Source organism: Notamacropus eugenii, chromosome 5 (genome assembly GCF_028372415.1).
Source record: "Notamacropus eugenii isolate mMacEug1 chromosome 5, mMacEug1.pri_v2, whole genome shotgun sequence".
NCBI lineage: Eukaryota > Metazoa > Chordata > Mammalia > Diprotodontia > Macropodidae > Notamacropus > Notamacropus eugenii.
Genome location: NC_092876.1, coordinates 279,421,153 through 279,426,833, shown reverse-complemented (window position 1 = coordinate 279,426,833; position 5,681 = coordinate 279,421,153).

Here is a 5,681-nt window from a genome sequence, read left to right as displayed (position 1 = left end):
AGGTCAAAGATTAAATCATAAAAACAATTTAAAAATTGACATGAAAAGAAAATGTAATAATGAGGCAACCGACCAAAATATGGGAAGCAGATAAAGCAGTCTTTAGGAGAAAATGTATGTCTATGATCACTTACACTGACAAAAGAGAAAAGGGGTTTAATGAATTGAGCGTATAATTAAAAAAACTAGCAAATTAAGAATCCCAGAATTAGTGCAGGAAAGATTTTGAAAATTAAAGGCAAAATAAACAACTGAAAAGAAACAAAAAGCCAAAAATCTGGTTTTTTTGAAAAGACTAACAAAATTGATAAATCATTGGCTAGGTTTATTTTTAAAAATGAACCAAACCAAATTGATAAAACAAAAAAGAGAGAGGTCATAATAATGGAAAAGAAGTAAAGAAATTTATCAGAATTTATTATGTCAAAATATGAGGCATGAAAACTTATAGCCAAAACAAAATGGATTAATATCTATAACAAAAATATGAAACAACTAAACTAACAAAACAGAAACTAGATCATACAAATCACTCCATCTCAGAAAGAGAAACTGATTGAGTCATAATTAAAACTCCCAAGGGAAAGAAGTACAGATACAAGTACAAAATCCATATGAATTCACAAGTAAATTGTATCAAATATGTGAACAACAAATGCTCCTAGGTTTAACAAATTTTTCAAACATAAAGAAATTTTCTTTATGTAACAGGTGCCTGCAAATTGTCCTCTTATTTATTTGAATTACTATTAATTTTCCCTGGGAAGAGTAATAATAATGATGATCTGGAAAGAGAGAATGGTAAGTAACCCAGTTTCTGAAGACTGCCCTATCACTTCTCATTAGCAGTGTGACTTTTGCTGATTACCATTTTCTTTGCCCCAGAAATCTGGGGAAAAGGGTGAGAAGCAAGGAGAGAGGACACAGAAAGACAACTTCGGTGTGAAGGCACATGGGGCTGGAGTTGTCTACTTCCATTTCCTTTGCCCTTCAGAGAGATTTCCCATCAGTCATTTTTTAACAGGGAGAGAGGAAAGGGCAACTGAACTAGGGCTCCTTGCCCTCCAAGTGAGTGAGCAGCCACAGCCTTCAATTTCTCAGAGGCAAAATTGGCTGCCAAAGATGAGCAGCTTTGAGAATTTTATCAATTGGTAAACCAGGATCAGGGAGGAATGATCTTCATACTCTTCACCAATCCCTAGTTTTCATTGTCCTAATCTAAGACCTGATGGGGGAAGGAATGAATTAGTTTATCTCTAAGGTCCCTTCTTTTATTTTATGTTCTTATGACTTATGAGGTCATTGATTGAGAAATAAAAGTCCAGATGCAGAATAAAGGAACTAAAGATTGAAAACATTCCCCCCACCCCCGCTAATAATCCTGTGTTATATTTCACCATCTTATAGTCTCAGTAGACAAAGATTTCAACTTTTCCCCCAGTGCCGTTTGACTAGCTATGGGCACTAGAGGGATGGCACATGCCAGCCTCTGATGAAATCACTTGGTTGGTGGCTTGAATATAGCACCACCTGGTGTACAAATATAATATTACACTCCCTTGCTGGGTACTTAATAAAGTGATAACATGCCTTCCCTGGGTTTAAGGAAGTCATCATAGGAACCCCTGTGGATTTTGATTACTTTTGAACTACTCCAAACATCATATATGTACCTACAGGGTGCACACACAGCTTAATTTGTGTTACAAAGATACTTTACCAAAATCTTTCAAGCTTGGTCTTGATATCCAAACCAAGAAGAAATAAAGCAATAAAAGAGCTAGAGAATAAAATCACTAGTCAACATTGATGAAAGTACATTAAATAAAATACTGTCAAAGAATTTAAGAAATACATATCCTCAAAATTTATACGACCAAGGTCTTTATTCCAGGAATGCAAGAATGGTTTAACCTTATGGAAACAACTAGCATAATAAATCATATTAATAACAAAACCTATATTATCTATTTCACATCAATAAATGCATAAAATAATTTGATAAAATATATCACTTAAAATCTAAAAAGCAGATGAATCTGCTTAACATGATCAGGAGCATTTAGCTAAATCCAAGACCTAGCCTTACTCATAAGTGAGAAACACTGAAAACTTTCCTGATGTGATCAAGAGTGGAGCAAAAATGCCCACTGCTGGAATTATTTGACATTCTGCTAGAAATACTTGCTATAGCATAGCTTTAACACTAAGATAAAAAAAAGAAATATACCACCTTGCAAGAAGATCCCATGGACTTCTGCGTGGGTAGGCCTCAATGGAACGAGGGTGGAAAGAGGTGGAGGGAAACAAAGAAGAAACAAAATTTTAAAACTCTAGAAAAAAGGGTAAAGATAATTGCTTGGGGGAGGGGAAGGAATAAGCGTTATGAAGTACCTACTATGTTCCAGGCATAGTGCTAAGCGTTATCGTCATCATCATTAATTTCATTTCATCCTCACAACCATCCTGCAAGGTCGGTGCTATTATTATCTTCACTTTCCAGCTGAAGAAACTGAGACCAACAAGGTTAAATAACTTGACCACACACAGAGCTAGTAAATGTTTGAGGCTGGATTTAAACTCAGATCTCCCTGACTCTAGGCCTAGGACTCTGTCCACTGAACCACCTAGCTGACTTTTAGCCAACATGTGAAGAAAGCCAGCAAAGCCAGGAGCCAAGAGATGAGGAGGGAGAGAATTCCAAGGAGGAGAGCCAATGAGACATTTCAGTAGGGTAGGGGGTGCTTTATTTTATCCTTGTAGGTCACATATGTCCACATGGGTCTGTCTGGATGGGGCTTGCAGGGAGGCAAGAATAGTTCTCTCTGGAGTCTCCTCTTCTCACCCTTTTCCTAGGGAGACCTTGATTCTTTCCAGGAAGGGAAGCAGGAGGTTGGGACCAGCAGCTTGTTACTCTAAGAGTGAGAGAGAGAGCGTACCAGGTAAGAATTATATCTTTCTGCTCCTTTAAATACTACTAGTTTAGGGGAAATAATTTTAGGTTCCCCAAAAAAAGTCTGCCAAAGAGCTTTGGGAGGTTTTAGAAAATAGTATGTGGAATATGAGCCAACAGTGTAACCTTACCTCCAACAAAGGGAATGTGACCCTTTGCTGTGTTAAGAAACATAGTGTCCAGAGAAAGGGAGATTCTACTCAGCCCACATTTGGAATGTTTTGTTCAGTTTTGGAAACCACATCCAGAAGAAGGCAAGCAGGATAGTTAGGGGATTATAGACCATGAGGAAAATTAAAGGAACCAGGAAACTTTAATCTGGAGAATAAAAATTAGAGGTGGTAGAGTGAGAAGGAGAAAATGGTTATTGAATCTTAGTAACAGAATCTCCAGGTTGCAAAAGAGTGAGAAAACAAAATTATACCTAAATGAGGTTCCCCTCTCCAATATACCTAACAAGTAGTCATCCAGCCTTGGCCTGAAGACCTCAAGTGATGGAGAAAGCACTGCCTCCTAAGGTAATTTTTGGATGCCTCTAATCACTAGGAATCTTTTTTTTGTGTGTCCAGTCTAAATCTGCTTACCTACAATTTCTTTTTTTAAAAAATATTTATTTTTCCACAATTACATATAAAACCAATTTTTAATATTCATTGTTAAGTTTTTAGTTTCATATCTATCCTTTCTTCTCCCCCCTCTCTCCTGCCTAAGACGGTAAGCAATCTGATATAGGTTACACATGAGCAATCATGTAAAACATTTTCCTATTAGTCCTTTTGTGGGAGAAAACTTGAACAAAACAAAGAAAGAAAGAAAAAAGGAAGAAAAGCAGAAAGAAAGGAAGGAAGAAAAAAGAGAAAAGAAAGAAAAGAAAGGAAGGAAGAAAAAAGAAAGATGAGAAAGGAAGGAAGAAAGGAAGAATAGTATGCTTGGTCTATATTCAGATTTCATCAATTCTTTCTCTGGAGGCGGACAGCATTTTTCAACACAAGTCCTTTGGGATCATCTTGAATCACTGCATTTCTGAGAATATCTAAGTCATGCACAGATGTTCATCATACAATATTCCTGTTACTGTGTCCAAGTCTCCCGGTTCTGCTCACTTCACTCTGTAACAGTTCATACAAGTCTTTCCAGGTTTTTTTTTCTGAAATCATCCTGCTTGTAATTTCTTATAGCACAATAATATTCCCTTACATTCATGTACCCCAACTTGCTCAACCATTCCCCAATTGATGGGCATCCCCTCAATTTCAAATCCTGTGCCAGAGCAGAAAGATCTGCTATATTTTTGTACGAATAGGCACTCTCTCTCTCTCTCTCTCTCTCTCTCTCTCTCTCTCTCTCTCTCTCTCTCTCTCTCTCTCTCTCTCTCTCTCTCTCTCTCTCTGATACAAGCCTAGGTATGGCTAGATCACAGTTTGATAGTCCTTTATACATAGTTCCAAATTGGTCTCCGGAATGGTTGGATCAGTTCATAACTCCACCAAAAGTGTCCCACTTTTCCCATATCTCCTCCAACATTTATCATTTTCCTTTTCTGTCATACTAGCCAATCTAGTGGGTGTGAGGTGGTACCTCAGAGTAGTTTTAATTTGCATTTCTCAATCAATCATGATTTAGAACTTTTTTTATATGCCCATAGATAGCTTTGGTTCCTTCATCTAATAACTGCCTGTTCATATTCTCTGACCATTTATTAGTTGAGTAATGATTCGTATTCTTATAAATTTGACCCAGTTCTTCATATATTTGGGAAATGAGGTCTTTATCAAGTGTAAAATGTTCCCCCCAGTTTTCTGCTTTCCTTTTAATTTTGGTTGCATGGGTTTTGTTTGTGCAAAAATTTCTGCCTACAATTTCTACCATTGCTCCAGATATATTATTTATGTGTTTGCAGAGTTGTTATGTAGGAAGGTGATTAGATGTATTCTACATGGTTCTAGGGGACAGGACTAGGAGTGACAAGTAGAACTGGAATGCATGGACTCAGAAGGTAGGTTTCCCTAGAAGTCTTCAAACTTGGACTGATTGACTTCTTTTCAGTGATTTTGTAGCAGAGATTTTTGTTCAGGTATAGGTTGGATTCTATACGGCCTCTTTCATGCTTTCTAACTCTGGGATTTTGCAGCTAGGTGGCACTGTGGATACTGGACTGGCCCTGGAGTCAGCAGCACCTGAGTTCAAATCCAGCCTCAGATATTTGACATTTACTAGCTATGTGACCCTATGCAAGTCACTTAATCCCTTCACAAAACCCCCCAAAACCCACTTTTTTAAAAAAAAATGAATTTTTTTTTTGGTGGCAGAGAGAACTTATGACATAAATGGATAGAGAGCACACCTCGGAAGCAGAAAGACCTGGGGTTAGGGCAGGCCTACCACTGGCATCCTGTTAGTTCAGTTACTATTTGGGAACTGAATAAGACATTCAAATAGTTAACAAAAGGAGGCCTATTTAGTTCTAACATAGCAAGGACATGCAGTGGGCGGATAGTGACACTTGGCTTTTCTATACTCAGCCTACTTCATCTCCACGTGGAAGCATGTCTTTTGAGCAGGAGCAGGGCTGACTCACATGATCTTCAGACACTCACCAAGTGACCTGAATTCATGCTGTACCTCTAGGTGATCATGAATTACCCTCAAGGAAGACCAGGGCCAATCAGGTCCCAGGGCTACAGTTTTGCTAACTTTTAAGGAAAATGAATCCCTGTTTTGGGGAATT